This window comes from Protopterus annectens, chromosome 4.part0 (genome assembly GCF_019279795.1).
Source record: "Protopterus annectens isolate FY-2018-M chromosome 4.part0, PAN1.0, whole genome shotgun sequence".
Lineage (NCBI taxonomy): Eukaryota > Metazoa > Chordata > Ceratodontiformes > Protopteridae > Protopterus > Protopterus annectens.
Genome location: NC_056733.1, coordinates 1,175,323,618 through 1,175,342,061, shown reverse-complemented (window position 1 = coordinate 1,175,342,061; position 18,444 = coordinate 1,175,323,618).

Below are 18,444 nucleotides of genomic sequence, written 5' to 3'. Positions count from 1 at the left end.
CCAGGGACTGCTGGACTCCTGAATTAGCCCTAATTCCATCCTGTCCTGTATTTCTTCCTTCAGAGTCTGTTTGACTCTATCAGGCACCCTATAAGGGGCTTGCATAATAGGTGCCCTGTATCCAAATGGTACTGCACCAGATGGGTGTACCCTGGTTTCCCAGTGAACATGTCCCCAAACTCGTGTAACACCGCTTGGATTTCTCAAACATGGGTAGGAGATAGCTGCTGGGTCATTGCTACACCTTCCACTGAGGTCTTAGTCTGAGCCTCACTGAGATCAGTCACCAGATCTCCCTCAGAATCCTCCTGAAATCTACCGCAAATACTCAGCACAAGGGCCTCCCTATAATGGTAAGGTTTCATCATTTTAACATGGTATCATTTTGCCCCTGCCTCCAGCCTAAAAGTTCCATCATGTAGTTAACATCAGTGAACTTCCTTACCACTTTGTAGGGTCCCTTCCAAGCTGCCTGCAGCTTGTTGTATCTGACAGGAATGAGAACCATTACCTGCTGCCTTACAGCATACTCTCTAGCTTGATCATTCCTGTCATACTAGACCTTTTTCTGCTGTTGGGCTTCTGCCAGGCTCTCCTGCGCCAAGACCATGAGTTCCCTGAGCCTTGTCCTGAGGTTTAGTATATATGCCACAACAGACTCCTTGTGAGAGTCACACTCACCCTCCCAATCATCTTGAATTAAATCTAGAGGTCCCCTCACCCTATGTCCATACAACAACTCAAAGGGTGAAAAACCTGTGGATTCCTGGGGCACCTCTCTGTAAGGAAACAACAGATGGGGCAAATATTTGTCCCATTCCCTCTTAAACTGGTCTGCAAATGCATGTAGCATTGTATTGATTGTAGAGTTTAACCTCTGAACAACACCATTAGCCTGGGGGATGGTAGGGGTGGTCTTTAGGTGTTTCTCCCCACAGTACTTCCACAGACAAGCGAGCAGGTCTGACATGAAATTGGCACCTCTGTCAGTCAGTATTTCTTTTGGGAAACCTACCCTGCTGAAAATCTCTGACAAAGCATTTGCCACCTTTTCTGCCTCAATAGAGGACAGAGCCACTGCCTCAGGATATCTGGTAGTATAATCTACTACCACTAGGATATACTTTTTCTTTGTGGAACTTGGGGTACTCAGATGCCTCACAATATCCATAGCTACCCTCTGAAATGGCTTCTCAATTTCAGGCAAACGCATCAGAGGAGCTTTCACCTTGTCTCCTGCCTTGCCTACCTTTTGACACTGCTCACAGGTCCTGCAGTACTCTGTTACATCTCTGGAAAACCCAGGCCAATAGAAATTCTGCATAATGCATCTCTTTGTACATTTTATGCCCATACGACCTTCAAAGGGAATATAATGGGCTATGGCTGGAAGTGTCAGATGGTAGGTTCTGGACACTGCCAACTGCTGTATTCTCTCACATTTTAGCCCTCCTTCAGGGGTCGACACAATGTACAGAAACCCTTTGTCCCAGTATACAGCTTCCCCTTTCCCTTGAGAATCAGGTGCTTCACTAGCTACTGATCTCAGGCTTTGCAATGTAGGGTCTGAGAGATGATCCTGTCTCAACTCTCTCTTTGTAACCCTTCTCAGCTCCCCTTCCACAGGAAGTCTGGCATCCTCTGACAGCGGTGCCTCACTGGCAGCTTGGGTACTACTACTCACCTCTGCCCTTGCAGTCACTCTGTCCAAGGGAACATCAGTACCCACAAGCAGCTGTGGCTCACCTTCAGTCTCACTGCTACAGGGTAGCTCCCTCTCTGAAGTAACCACCTCACCAGTCCTGGCTGCAAGCATGTGGTCTGTCTGGGTCTCCCCCAGGGTACCAGACCCACATGCTTGTTACCAAGCTTGACTGTGTGCAACTGCATAAACACACAGTACTCATACCTTTCAACTGTACAGATTTTCACAGAATGTCCAGATTTTTGCCTCCTATTTTTGGTGTGTTCCTCCTAAAATCTGTACTTTTCTGGCAAATAGGTGAGGATTGAAGTCATTAAATAATGGCAAACATTTGAGTTTAAGACTCCACATCCTCCAGAAAATGTATGCTAATGCAAAACATATTATTATAGCAACTTTCTAAGTTTGTAAGAGCAATATTTAAAACCTATCCCTATTTGTCCCCCCATCATTTTAGGCTTTGTGCAGATTTTTTGCTCAAAGAGGTTGAGAGGTATGAGTCTGTACTGCATTATCAGAGTCATGCCCTATCAGGACATCTGCAAGGATATCCTGAAACACACCTACTTGCTTGCTTCCTTTTTCACCCTCCCAGTCAAGGTGAACCCTCCTAAAGCTCTGACTGGAGTAGAATGCCCAAGCAAGTAGTGCTCCTCTGTAACCATTGCAGGCTTTACAATGGTTAGGTCAGAGGCTGTGACTCTCTTAGGCATGGTCTCTTTCCCATTCACTAAGATAAGATATAACCTCTTGTGGTAGCTTGGTACCCTTGTTGCCTCAAGACAACCTACTGTTGGCCTTTTGTCATTCCCACTTACTGTCTCTCTCACCTTTTGTTCCCCACCTTGCCTCTGTGGTCATCAGTATGCTACATGGCCCCACTGGTTGCATTTGAAACAGTTAACCCTAGGTCCTGGATGTATAGCTGGAATAGTGGCTTCCCCTGCTACTGGTGAACTCTGTTGGAGAAGTCTGGGCTGCCCACCATAGGTTCCCTTAGACCCATGAGCAGCACTGGGTGTTCCTTTCCTGTGCAGTGATGCCCTGCTTGCTAGGTATAGGTCTCCCTTCTTCCCCAACTCACCTACAGTAGCACATTGTCTATCAGCTAACCATACCTTCGTGTCCTCAGGCAACGTGCTGAGGGCTTGTTCCCTCACCAGAAGGTCTGCCAGCCCTTCAAAAGTGGTGACCTGACATGCACTCACCCACCTATGAAAATAAGTGCTTAGTTCAGCAACATATTCATACAGACTTTCATCTGCCTTGTGTCTATGCTCATGAAACTTTTTCCTATAAGCTTCAGGTGTTAGCTTAAAACATGCTAGCAAACAGTTTTTTACAACATTATAATTTAAGCAGTCATTATCAGGCAGTTTGGAAAGAATAGTTACAGCTTTATCATGGAGTAAGGGGGTCAGGAACCGTACCCTGAGTCCTTGGTCAACATCATACTGTTTACATACCTCTCAAACATATGAATGAAACTATCAAAATTATCCCCCTCTTTAAATTGTGGAAGACATTTATTGATCGTTGTTGCTTCTGGGGTTCGGTTACTCCCTTCTCCATTACTTGCATGACTCTGGCAAAGATTCATGTTGCCTCGGCCTCTCCTTCTTCTCAGGTTCCAGGCGCGACAGTTTCTCATTTTTCTCAGTATCTCTGCTGCTTCTATTTCCAAATGCTTGGCCTCCCACTCAAGTCTCTTAAACTCCAAGAGGATTTTTAAGTCCACTGTAGAAAGGTTGAGCTGTGCATTTTCTGAGAGTTGTACATCTTCATGGCCAGTCTGATTGTCCTTCTGGTTGCTACTCTCTGATGCAGCTATGATTAAAACTGCAATCATGTCTGCTTTAGTCAGGGTGCCATGCACCAGTCCTTTAGCCTGGCACATCTCAGCCTACTGGCTCCTTGTCACCTTGCCATACTCCTCTGCTGACATGCGTGCCTGCTCTCCCTGACTAACTAAGCTAACAAAATAAATATGATTTTTGCTTTAATGTGTCAGACCATGTAAATTGTGAGTCCCTATTGGGAACATTACTAAATCATTTATATAACTCTTTGCCTTATATTTTCTATGTATCTAACTTGTTGCGCAATCTTTGTAATACTGTCTATTGGAGCTTTTCTCCCTGGGCCTCCACTGAAAATGGACATATATCCAGTTGGACTATCCCGGTAAACAAATGTAAAATGAAATAAATCAATAAATAAAACAATTGTGATATGAACTCTGAATCTTCACAGCATGGCTGATTTAGAGTACAAAAACACCTTCTATGATTACTGTACACAAGTTACAGGAATTCAATACCCCCACCACTACAAGCTAATTAATATGTGATGTGGCAATCTCACCACAGTCAAACAATTAATATGTGATGTGGGTATCCCACCACTGACAAACAATTAATATATGATGCCCATGCACTGGCCCAGTAATCAAGGAGCTTCAATCCTCACCACTAACACCAATGAGGGACATGCACATTGAGAGGATGATTGGTACACACACAGTAAAGTACAATTTCCCTTAAGAGCACACAGAGATCACAGTCATTCTGGTGCTGGTTTCTCCCTCTCTCTCCAGATCCCCAGTAAGACTCCCCACTGGCACAGCTATAGGCTTAAGATCTCAGCTTAGTGGTCAAGGCAAAACCTCCAGCACCCTCTCTGTCCAACCAGTGCTTTCTGTCCCTGCCCAAGTAGCTGACACATGCACACTCACTCTGAGATTTGATTTATATACAAATGCACAGAGACTCCTGGGGAAGGCTGCACAGGTTCACTAGCTATGCTGTTTCTGCCCAGATTATAAGGTAGTACCAGCTACCACCAACCACTCTTATCAGCTATTATAAAGGCCCTTACCAAAGGGTGCCCAATCTTACTGTGTAATGTTGCTATTATCCAAATGGTAAGTGTGACCAGAACTTTTAAGGCTATTCAAGAGTGGCCTATACAGTATCACCAAATACACGTGCCAGTACTTTAAGAGCTTAAATATCTCTAAACAAAACCAGACACAATTAAAAGGTTTAAATATATTTAATAATAAATAATAAAAGCACAGGACAATGCTCAATAACTCAACACAGTAACAACAGAGTTCCGAATCACAGGAAATACTTAAAAACAACACCGCAGGACAGTCTCATGTAAATACTGAAAACATTTAAACTAATCTTGCTGAATTCCTTTCTTCATCTAAGATATACTATGCCCTAAATGTCTTACTTAGAGGGCCAGGCAAATACAGATGAGTAGATGTTCTTACTAGGCCCAAGACAAGATACAAAATGCACAGACTTTCTCTCTGAAATAGTTATTTAATTAGTAATGCACATTAATGCTGGGTTAGCTAGATGACATCACTATTTGACACCTGGCTCTGGTTCCCAGGCTAAACAGATACCAACAGAATTTAACATGTCTTTGTTAAAAATACTTATCTTTCAGATGTACAGCTTCTAGGAAGTCATAGAGCAATGCAAAAACACTTTACATGTGAAACCTAGTAATTACCTCTGTCTCAAGAAAATAGAAAGAAACCCCTAGCACTAGACAGCCTGTCTCTTATCTGAGATAAACTAACTTTATAACACATCATAAAACTCTTTACTTATTTTCTTAGAGTTTGCAACTTAACTCTGTATATTCCAGTCTTTACCATCAACACATACATTTTCATAAGCATGTAGTTTATACACATTTCTGCTATTTTACAGTAGGGTGCACTGTGGTTACATTTTTGAAGCTCAGTACAGAACATGCAGTTTACTTACTTTTTTATGACAAGCATAAAAATCATATTACTATTTACAAATGGCATAGAATTATTTACAACATTCTACCTAGCTTGGCTGGCAGCCTTCACAACCTTTAGCAGCTCTACATTTCAACCACAGTTATAAGGGCTGAAGAAAGGGTACAGTGCCTCTGTGAAGGTATTACTGAAGGTGTAGAGGTGGGATATGTTATCAGCATTATAAAATGACACTTGCCATGTCAAGGTACATTCCAATCATCTTGGGCTACATAGTGATCTTGAGATCCTTGCGTGTTGAATCCTGAGCCCAGTACTCATTTCCAGACCTCAGGACTATAACTTAATAGCCATACTCTGGGTTCACATCAAATTGGCCCCTCCTGTTTCTGGCCTATCTGGTGACCCCCTACAGTCCATTCAGTCTTTTTCCTCCACTTCCACTTCCCAGTAATGCCTTCCTGATCTAACTAGCATGATTCCAGCACTGAGAGACTTGAATCATATATTTTAGGGTTGTCAGAGAGCAGTTTAATACCATTGTCCTTCACACTGGTCAAATTCTCTGACAGAACAGGATTAGGGTATGCTGTCTTTTGGTCTGGAATCAGGTGAGACAAACCTGCGAAAATAAAGCAGTTTAGGTCATACACACATTATCAGGATGAAAATGGATATGTTTATAAATCTAAGAATAAGAAACGTATTATTAAAAGTTCAGTTTCATTGCAAATTAACTTTTCTTTACACATTCATCATTGGATATGATCTCTAAGTTACATGCCACGCCCTTGATATTTCAGGAAACTGGATATAATCAAGATGTATATTATGGACATCAATGTTTAAGGACCTCAGTGTGTGATGATTAATAAAGGAATAAAGATAAACATGTTTCCAAATTTAATAACAGTGAAAATGAACTTTATGAAGTTTAATATAGGAAAGATTCACTTAATGGAAATGCAGCAACATCATGAATCCCAGCAATCAAGACTAGATCCACTGACCTGTCTTTAATTCATGTAAAAATATTCAAAGGTGAAATTTAAATGAAAAGTTGCAAATAAAAAAGTTATGTTCTTATCATAATGTTCCATCTGTGTTGTCAGTCTTCATTTATCCTTGACATTTGGGACTTGGTTCCAATACTCAGAACTGGCTCAGGCATTACACAGGTTGTGCCAGCCAAAAACTCTAGAGCTAAGACTCTACCCATAATCCCCCTCTCTAGATTACCTGAGATCAAGTTTCCAGCTACACATGAAAACAGAAGAATATGTATATAGAATTGAAGAGACTATGTCCAAGGTCATACCTGATAATATAATGAAGACAAGGGTTCAATTCTCCAAAGAGTCTGCAGGAGGGGGAAGAAGGGTGGGGTGTCAAGGATAAATGGAGATCGACAACACAGATGGAATGTTATGGTAAGAACATAACTTCTTTATCTGATGTTGTCAATCTTCATTTATCCTTGACATTTGGAACAGAGTGCCCAGCTACTTTAGGTCCTGGCTGGCTTTATGGAAGGATATTCCTGAGAACCATAGAGCCAAAAGACGCTCTTCCCCTGGAAAGCAGATCTAATTTGTAATGAGTGATAAAGGTATTCGGAGTAGCCCAGGTTGCTGCTGTGCATATTTCATCCATGGAAGCTTTGGAATGGAAAATAGCAGATGTGACTATTATCCTAGTAGAATGTGCTCTCACTGGCACTGGTAACTGCAGATTCATTTTACTGTAGATGAAAGTAATACAGTCTCTTAACCACCTTGACAAGGTAACTCTTGAAATGCATTTCCCCAGAGGTGGACCAGACCAGGAGACAAATAATTGGTCCAATTTTCTAAACTCTTTAGTTCTGCTGAGGTAGAAATGTAACTGTCTGTGAACATCCAGAAAATGTAAACAATATTCACCCTTGTTGGAAAATTTAGAAAGAAAACAGGTAATTCAATGGTTTGATTAATATTAGTTTCTGAGACCACCTTGGGTTTGTTCTTAGTGAAACCTTATCTTTATGGAAAATCAAATATGAGGGTTTTGAAGATAGTGCCTGGATTTCAGAAATTCTTCTGGCAGAGGTAATGACTATCAGAAAAATTGTTTCCATGAAAGAAACTTTAAGGGACAGGTAGCTGCTGGTACAAAGGGAGAAAGGACCAAAGACTGCAGAACCAAAGTCAGACACGAAGGAGGTAAAGGATTTTTATAAGGTGGTTTAAACTGAAGGTTCCTTTCATGAACACTTTACAAAATCTATAGGAAATTAATGAATGGTCTTCAAAGCCACTGTGGAAACTGTAAATAGCAGCTAGTTGGACCTTAACAGTAGAAGTACAGGCTCCTTGTTTGAAAAGCATAGCTAAAAATTCCAGTACCTTTTCAATTGGTGCGGAGAAAGGGTTAAGACCATTATTGTGTGCCAACATAGAAAATATTTTCCACTTGCTGCGGTAAAGTTTACTGGTAGAAGGTATAGGGGAAGCCAATACAATTTTTTCACTGGAGAAGATGAATATTTCTGCCTGGGGACTAATGGAATTGGAGGAGCCAAGTTTTAAGCTTGAGGTTCTGAAGATTGGGGTGCACCAGTCCCTGTCGATGAGACAGAAGATCCGTAACTGGGTCCAGGATCCATGGACGCTGGAGTAGATGAGGCCACAGAAAGGAGAACCAGATGTGTCAAGGCCAAAAGGGTGCAATGCGGATCACCTTGCTCTTTAACCTGATGGCTTTCTTTAAGAAAAGAGCAATCAGCGGAAAGGAGGGAAAGGCATCAAGTACACTGGAGGGCCAATTGTGAAGGAGAGCATCTCTCTGGGACTCCCTCTGTGGGTGAATTAGGGCAAAGTAGCTGCTGAACTTGTTGTTTAGGGGAGATGTAAACAGGTGACAGCAAGGCTGGCCTCAGCGATAGAAAATCTCCTGGACTACTTTGAGATTGAGGGACCACTCATGAGGCAGAAGAATGCATCTGTTCAACTTGTCAACTATCATATTTGAGCTCCCTGGAATGTGTGTTGCATACAGAAAATGGATGGAAGAAATCACCCATTGCCACACTCTGAGAGCTTCAAAACACAGAGGATAAGACCTGGTTCCACATTTTTATTTGATGTACCAGACTATTGACATATTGTCTGATTAAATCACAATTGTTCCTCAGGAAAGAGTGTTTTGGAAGGCTCACAATGCTAAGACCACTGCTCTCAATTCCAGAACATTTATATGCAAATTGGCCTCTATCTGGGACCAAGTGCCTTGAACTGTTCTGCCCAGATAATACCCCCCTCCCATCTGGGAGGCACCTGTGGTCACTATGCCCTTGGGCTGAGGTGGAATAAAGGGATGGCCTAAGAGGATCTCCTTGGACTCTATCCACCAGTATAGGTCCTTCTTGCAACAACGTGTGATTAAAATTGGATGAGCCACTGGATGGGTCAGGATGGACCATTGGGATGCCAAATGCCACTGTAGTAGCCTCATGTGAAATCTTGCTACCAATACTAAGTCAATGGCTGCTGCCATGGACCCTAAAGCTTGAAGGACTAAAACTGCAGGTACCTTGTCATTGGAGAGAGTGGCTTGTACTTGGGTATCTCTTCTTCTGTAGCTTATGCAGAGGAAGGGAATTTGTATAAATGATGATATTTAGATGGGCGCCTATGACCTTTAAATCTTGAGTCAGACTTAGTTGAGATTTTGAGTAACTTACTGTAATGCCTAGAAGAGCAAAAAGGCATAAGACTAAATTTGTTGCTTGAAGTAGTAGATGCCTCGTGGGAGCAGTGATGAGCTAGTTGTCTAGATAAGGAAATGCCCTGAATCCATGCAGTCTCAAGTGAGCTGTAACTGCTGCCAAACACATGGTGAACACACTTGTGGCTGTGGTGAGGCCAAAGGGCAGCACTCTGAAATGAAAATGACAGGCTCTTAGCTGAAAGCAGAGGAATCTTCTGGAGCGCGTGCCCATTTTTATGTGTTAATATGCGTCCTGACGATCTATACAGTACATCCAATCATCTTCCTCTAAGAAGGGTAGGATAGACTGAACTGTGACCATCCAGAGTTTTGCCTGCTTATAAACTTGTTCAGAAGGATGAGATCTAAACTTGGTCTCAAGTCCCCTGTCTTTTTTGGCACCAAAAAGAACCTTGAGTAAAATCTGGATCCTATTTGTTATGGTGGGACTTCTTGAATTTCCAGAGCTGCTTGATCCCTCTGATTGGGTGGATCATCGGGGAGTCCACTTCTTGATATTGGAATAAGAAAAAAGGTAATGTGGTAACCTCTGGCAATGATCCTTCGCACCCAAGTATCTGAAGTTATTTGCTGCCAGGCTCTTGAGTGGAAAGAGAATCTTCCCCTTACTGCTTCCAGAGGTAAGCAATCAATCCCCCTTTCTGGAGCATTAGTAGGGTTTCCCAGAGAAAGAATCTCTGGAACCCAGATTTTGCAGGCCAGCTCTGTTGCGGGGTTGGCGTCTTCCATTGGAGCTCCCCCTCTGATATGAGGGGAGACACCATCACATGTGTCCTGAATAAGCCCTTGGGATTTCTTGAACCACACATTTCTGCTCCTCTAATTTCTAGAGTAGAACTGTTGGGGAGCAGAAAAACATATGCCCACTGCAGATAGGGTCTTTCCATCTTTTTCACACCTGGCTAATGTTTCTCTGACTTTGGGGCTGAACAAGGAGGATCCATCAAAAGGAATACTTATGAAAGAAGACTTAAATGGCTCAAAAAATTCACACAAGTGAACCAGGTGTGTCACATAATGGCAATGCTGGAATCTGCTGCCCTAGTCATCCCTTTGACTGCATGCACAATAAGCCTCATGGATGAGTTGGAAATAGACTCCAGGGTGGCCAGCTGGGAGGCCATTTTACCTTAGACCTCCTCAGACACAGCTCCTGCAAGGGTATCTGACAACTCCTTGATCAGAGCCTCCATAAAATTCAAGGACCATAAAGCAAAGGTCGATGATGCATACACTCACACTCTGAATATGTACATTGCCCTGGAGTCCTGATTAGGGGGATGAACAGTGGAACTCTCTTCCACCAGTTCTCTTTTGGTGGCTGCCACAACCACTATGGCATCTTCTGCTAACCCCTTGGCCCAGTACTGTGGTCCTCTGGAGCTGAAAGAGTTTTGTCTGGTTTCCTGGGGATTGGCTTCATGGAGGCATGAGCCTTCCAAGCCTGCTGCATTATCAGTTTAATAAGACTGTCAGCAGGATGGGTCACCCAAGAAGTAGATAGGCAAGCAGCAAAAGCTTGCAGGTACACCGACTCCTCAGAACTAGGGTCTTTGGGCTTCCAGTCATTCCTCTGTTTTAGTATTTCTGGAATGTCTCCAAAGGAAATATCTTCGGGGGGTGACTGAGGGAGATCCTGGCAGATCGATTTAGTGCCAACTTCACCCCCCTCTCACCCCCTAAAGGGCCCATCTCAATACCAAAAGATTGCCAAATTCCGATAATCACAGCCACACAGGTAGAAACCGCACTCTCCAAAGCTAAAAATACAGCATCCACGGGACCAGATGACATCCCAGGCTATGTACTACATGAACTACAAAATGAACTGGCACCTCACCTAAGTGTCATGTTTAATCATAGCCTCACCTCAGGCTTCATGCCCACTGAGTGGCGCACAGCTACAGTTATCCTGCTCCACAAGGGAGGATCCACCTTGGATCCCGGGAACTACCGTCCCATCAGTCTGACAAGCCTGATCTGCAAGGGCATGGAACACATTATCATTGAACATATAAACAAAGACAGTGGCAACCTTCAAACACTGGACCCCACCCAGTTTGGGTTTGTGAAGGGTAGATCTTGTCTCCTGAATCTGATTGACTTCTTCAAATCAGTCTCCAGAGCTGTGGACAAGGGTAAGGTGGTCCACACTGCCTATCTGGACCTCGCCAAGGCCTTTGACACCATCCCCCACTCTGGAATCATAGATAAACTTACTAAGCTGGGCATAAATCCCTACGTCACTTGATGGGTTGCCATCTGGCTTACTGACAGAACCCAGACTGGAAAAGTAGCTGACGCCAAATCCAGCTCCAGACAAGTGACAAGTGGAGTACCTCAGGGTTCAGTCCTGGGGCCACTCTTGTTTGGCATCTACTTCTCTGAAGTACAGGCCAACACTAAGGGACTCTGGCTAGCAAAGTTTGCAGATGACTGCAAACTGGGAGCCATTATTGAATCCCCAAATGATGTGGATATTCTACAAAAAGGCCTTACAGAAACAGATGCCTGGTTCCAGAGCTATGGGCTCAAGCTTAATGCCAAGAAATGTATAGTTATCCCCTTTGGGAAAAAACATGCACCCATGAATTACCACATAGGTGGCAGGATGCAAAACATCAAAAGTGTGATGAGAGACCTAGGGACACAGGTGGACAGTGGTCTCACTTTCGATAACCACATCGCCACAGCAGTCAGGAAATCCTTCTATGTGGCACACCTCATCACTAAGGGCTTTTCATCCAGAAAAAAGGAGGTCATTGTCCCACTGTACTCATCCCTCTTTAGACCAATTATAGAGTATAATGCCTCGTTTGGTATGTAACTCACAAGACATCTGCAACAGCTAGAAAGGCCACAGAAATACCTCACTAAAAGAATCACAGGCCTAAAGCAGATGCCATATGCTGACCATCTAAAAAAACTCCAGCTATACTCTCTGGCATATCGTCTACTCAGAGGCGATCTCTGCTTAACATACAAGGCCATGTCAAAACCTGAGTTGTTGGAAAGAAATCCCAATCCCTCAGAGCCACACACTCCAGGGATCTAAACCTTGTCATCACAATGAACAAAACATGTTGGAGGGATAGGTTCCTGACCCAGAGACTCCCCATACTCTGGAATAGACTGCCCATACATGTCAAGCAGAGTGCCTCATTGGCCCTCTTCAAAAGGAACTTTGATGATTGGATGGGAGATAGGAAATTCACCTCAGGGATCATGTCAGTCGCCCTGCTAGACAGGGGCCCAGAGAAGTAAATATTGTGGGAAGAAATATCCAAGGAATTGGGAATTGTTATGGCTAGGCTTGCATAGGCCCTAGGGCCGATAGCCTAGTACCAACCTATGAACCTATAAACCTATTATCAAAGTTCGTGTTTTCTGTAAAAGATTCTTCTGGCAAATCTGTTTCCTCTTACACATTTTCTTCCTGGGCATCTCCTCAGTGGGGATCTCTATGGAGGACTCAAAAGAAGAAGGGTCCTGTGCAGGGTATCCTGCAGCTTTGGTGCTTGCTGCCCAGGTGTGGAGGATTGTGGCAGCTCTGGGCAAGAGGGAGTCCCAGGATAAAACTCGGATATGGGAGGGGCCAGCTGAGAACCTGCAGAGGCCAATGTCCTCTCTATAACCTGGAAAGCAGGTCCCCCTGAAGAGGGATGGCAGCCCAGAGCCGAGAAGGGCAACCTTAGAACTGTGGTCCTACCCGGCTCTGAGAAGCTTATCCCTGAAGCAGGATCCAAGTAAGAGTCTACACCAGCTGCAGCTCCAAGAGTCAACCACAACCCCGAATAAAAAACTGGAGCTGATCTGAGACCCTCAGATCTGACAGTGGAGCTGTGACCCTGGGAGTCTGTCAGTTCCGATGGAACTAAGGAAATCAAGGCAGACTCTGGAATCAAAGAGGTAAAAGCTGTCAGTATTAGAGCAGCTGAAACTGGGGGAATCTGAGTTGCAAGCTCTAAGTCCTCAGAGGAGATTAGAGGAGGAAAGTTTGGTGGAGTCCTGAGAGAAAAATCCCATCTCCAGAAGGCAGCGGGGCCTGGAAAGAGACAGAAAGACTCCTAGCCACTAGGAGCTGATCCACCAACCTCATGACATCGACTTCAGTCAGACTCCTGGAGGAACAGACAGAGAAGCCTGAGGGAGATTCTGGTCCTCTTCTGTAGCCTATGCAGAGCAAGGGAATCTGTACAAATGATGATATTTAGATGGATGCCTATGACCGCTAAATCTTGAGTCAGACTTAGTTGATATTTTGAGTAATTTACTGTAATGCCTAGAAGAGGAAAAAGGTATAGGACAAAATTTGTTGCTTGAAGTAGTAGATGCCTGATGGGAGCAGTGATGACCTAGTTGTCTAGATAAGGAAATGCCCTGAATCCGTGCAGTCTCAAGTGAGCTGTAACTGCTGCCAAACACATGTTGAACACACTTGGGGCTGTGTTGAGGCCAAAGAGCAGCACTCTGAAATGAAAATGACAGGCTCTTAGCTGAAAGCAGAGGAATCTTCTGGAGCACGTGTCCATTTTTATGTGTTAATATGCATCCTGAAGATTTATAGAGTACATCCAATGATCTTCCTCTAAAAAGGGTAGGATAGACTGAACTGTGACTGTCCAGAGTTTTGCCTGCTGAACAAACTTGTTCTGAAGGATGAGATCTAAATTTGGTCTCAAGTCCCCTGTCTTTTTTGGCACCAAAAAGAACCTTGAGTAAAATCTGGATCCTATTTGTTATGGTGGGACTTCTTGGACTACTACTTTTTTTCTAGCAGTTTTTGAATTTCCTGAGCTTCTTGATCCCTCTGATTGGGAGGATCATCGGTGAGTTCTCTTCTTGATCTTGGAATAAGAATAAAGGTAATGTGGTAACCTCTGGCAATGATCCTTTGCACCCAAGTATCTGAAGTTATTTGCTGCCAGGCTCTAGAGTGGAAAGAGAATCTTCCCCTGACTGTTTCCAGAGGTAAGCAATCAATCCCCCTTTCAGGGGCATTAGTAGGGTTTCCCAGAGAAAGAATATCTGGAACCCTGATTTTGTAGGCCAACTCTGATGCGGGGTTGGCATCTTCCATTGGAGCTCCCCCCTCTGATACGAGGGGAGACACCATCACATGTGTCCTGAATAATCCCTTGGGATTTCTTGAGCCACAACTTTCTGCTCCTCTGGTTCCTAGAGTAGGACTGTTGGGGAGCAGAAAAACATATGCCCACTGTAGATAGGGTCTTTCCATCTTTTTCACACCTGGCTAATGTTTCTCTGACTTTGGGGCTGAACAAGGAAGATCCATCAAAAGGAATATTGATGAAAGAAGACTTAAATGGCTCCAAAAATGCATACAAGTGAACCAGGTGTGTCACCTAATGGCAATGCTGGAATCTGCTGCCCTAGTCATCCCTTTGATGCACACACAATAAGCCTCATGGATGAGGTGGAAATAGACTCCAGGGTGGCCAGCTGGGAGACCACTTTACCTTGGACCTCATCAGACACAGCTCCTGCAAGGGTATATGACGACTCCTTGATCAGATCCCTCTGGAGCCAAGTAAAGTGTTCTATAAAATTCAAGGATCATAAAGCAAAGGTTGATGATGCATACACTCACATTCCAAATCTGTCCATTGCCCTGGAGTCTTGATTAGGGGGATGAACAATGGAACTCTCTTCCACCAGTTCTTTTTTGGTGGCTACCACAACCACCATGACATCTACTGCTAACCCCTTAGGCTAATACTGTGGTCCTCTGGAGCTGAAAGAGTTTTGTCGGGTCTCCTGGGGATTGGCTTCATGTAGGCACGGGCCTTCCAAGCCTGCTGCATTATCAGTTTAATAAGGTTGTCAGCAGGATGTGTCACCCAAGAAGTAGATAGGCAAGCACCAAAAGCTTGCAGGTACACCAACTCCTCAGAGATGGGGTCTTTGGGCTTCCAGTCATTCCTCTGTTTCAGTATTTCTGGAATGTCTCCAAAGGAAATATCATCTGGGGGTGACTGAGGGGAACCCTCCCTATTATCAAAGTTCATGTCTTCTGTAAAAGATTCTTCTGGCGAATCTAAGTGTTTCCTCTTACACATTTTCTTCCTGGGCATCTCCTCAGTGGGGATCTCTATGGACGACTCAGAAGAAGAGGGGTCCTGTGCAGGTTATCCTGCAGCTTTGGTGCTTGCTGCCCAGGTGTGGAGGTTTGTGGCAGCTCTGGGCAAGAAGAAGTCCCAGGATAAAACGCAGATACGGGAGGGGCCAGCTGAGAACCTGCAGAGGCCAATGTCCTCTCTATAACCTGGAAGACAGGTCCCCCTGAAAAGGGATGGTAGCCCAGAGCCAAGAAGGGCAACGTTGGAACTGTGGTCCTACCCGGCTCTGAGAAGCTTATCCTGGAAGCAGGAGCCAAGTAAGAGTCTACATCAGCTAAAGCTCCAAGAGTCAAGGACAACCCTGAATAAAAAACGAGCTGATCTGAGACCCTCAGATCTGGCAGTGGAGCTGTGGCCATGGGAGTCTGTCAGTTCCGATGGAACTAAGGAACTCAAAGCAGACTCTGGAACCATAGAGGTAAAAGCTGTTAGCACCAGAGCAGCTAAAACTGGGGCAATCTGAGTTGCAAGCTCTAAGTCCTCAGAGGAGATTAGAGGAGGAAAGTTTGGTGGAGTCCTGAGAGAGAAAGCCCCATCTCCAAAAGGGGGCTGGGCCTGGTAAGAGACAGAAAGACCCCCAGCCACTAGGAGCTGATCCACCAACCTCATGACATTGACTTTAGTCAGACTCCTGGAGGAATAGACAGAGAAGCCTGAGGGAGATTCTGGTCTGTCTAAGAATGGACTTGAAAGCTGTCCCACAAAGGGGTCAATCGAAGGGGAATATCATGTCCTGGGTAGACTGTTAATAGTTGGTTTCGGCACTAGGGTTGGTATTGGTTCCAAACTTTCTGGTAGTATCAGAGATGGAGCTAGTACTAAAGGGGAAGGTGGAGTTGTCAGTACCAAGGTGATCAGCATCGAGACTTGTGTTGCCGAGGTAGTTGCAGCAGACTCTGCCGAGGAAGTCAGTTCCTAAGTTTCTTGGCCTTCAGTTCTGAAGGAGGTGCAAGATTTAAAGGTTTATATTTCCTGGTTGCCAGAGCCGAAAGGGATGCTGGCAATGAATGACTCCTCTTCTGTCCAAGTTCAGGTTTAGAACAAGAAGGGGGGGTGAGGATGTGTCGAACTTGAACAGAGCCTCCTCAAAGAAATCTTGATTAGAACCTTTAAAATCAATTTGTTTTTCCTTTCTATGAGGGCCCAGTGACTGAACACTTGACAAATGGAACAGTCTTGCTGGAGATGCACTGGGCCCAAGCAGTACACACAAGAAGAATGCCCATTGGAGTTGGGCATCTTCCTATCACAGCCTTGGCATTGTTTAAATCCAGTTGTCCCCTTAGATATATCTAACATGTTGACTATGGAAAAGAGGTTGTCAACAGAGCACTCAGATAAAGTAAAGGGTAAGTACCCCCCCCCCCCATGCACACACACACACACACACACACACAGGGAAAAAGAACATCTACCAGCAATGGTAGAGAAGGGATACTGTAAGGTAAAAACAGCGCACTCACTTGTTGAAGGAAAGTGAGATAGAAATTAGCAAAAGAGAAGAGAAAAAAAGCTACCAGCAATGGTAGAAGAGGACACTGAAGTGTAGGTGACAGGGATAAACACAAAAGTAAGGCAAAGTAGGTAGAAAGAGATTCAACAATAGGAAAATATTATCTAAGTAATATAGCAGAAGGAATGAGAAGAAGCTATGAAAAACTATGAAGATTTTACTTAGCTGAAAGAGAATCTGGCTGACATGTCTTACGACAAGAGTGACAAATGAGATCTGAGGTAATCTGGAAAGGGGGATTGTGGGTAGAGACTCAGCTCGAGAGTTTTTGGCTGGCGGGAGCTGTATAATAGCCGAGATGGTTCTGAGGATCAGAACCAAGTCCCAAGTATCAAGGATAAATAAAGATCAACAACATCAAATGCAATTAATCCACAGTTAATTTAGGCCTCTTCTTCCTTGCTTCCTTTTTTCCAAGACCAGCTATTGATGAACTGTTAGAAATAAGCATGTCTTAGATATCAGGCACAAACTCACACTTATCCACTGTCATTGCAGAGGTGACACTATTTCACACTGCTGTATTAGTTTGATGCAAGATAAATTTACAGAGGATGCCTGTCCTCCTGTCTGAAGAGAGCTATACCACTGTACCAGTGGCTGAATGTTTTTATCGAAAGAACTCACTGTTGGGCGTGTGAAGTGGCACCAGAGGGGGTGTAGTAATTTTGGAAGATGTTATGGGCAAATCTTCCCACAGTGAAATGAAAGGCACAGACCTGACACTGACATACGGGGTATCATGTTCAAATGTCTAGGCAGCTACATTTCCATATATGCTTGACTGTTCAGTGTAATGCCACCTGGCTATGTGTTTATCTAACTGTATAAAATCCAGTTTCAAGTACAGGAAGAAATAACAAATTACTAAGAATAGGGCTCACATAAATATATTTTTGCCAGAATAAATCCTACAAAAATATGGTATTCTGTTTGGATAGGCCTAGAAATGCAGCCATATAAGAGCAGGTCTACATCTTCATTCATATTTCACATTTTATATGTAGTTTCAGTAAATGCAGGTTCAATAGAAAAGAATTATTTCAGTGAAATAACCTTCAGGCCTAAGCATTGATAATGAAGAAATGTGCAGAGTGTGTAAAACTAATATGAAAACAGTATGCAAAACGTTTGGTACAAAAACAGATCTTCTCTAGATGGAGCAAGCATAGCTCTCAACCATTAGGGATAAATCTCACCAGAGTCAGAAACATTCATGGACTCCTTTAAAATATTAACACTATTAACTTCAGACATTGACAAAATAAGAGAATGTGAAATAATACACATTTTCTGAAGTAAAAGACATTATTATTTATTAATTATTGTCATTATTTATTAAGTGTAATTCATCAACTTTTGTCCAAAAGTCATAATTTTTAGGATGGATTAAGATGGACAGGGCTAAAATTTGAGTGATGTTATTATTCTTTAATTGTTGTTGTTAGTTATTAAGGGTAATTTGCCAACTTTTCTCTAAAAGTCATCAGTTTTAGAAGGGATTAAGTGGGACAGGGCTAAAGTTTGGGTGTAAATCAGGCAAGTC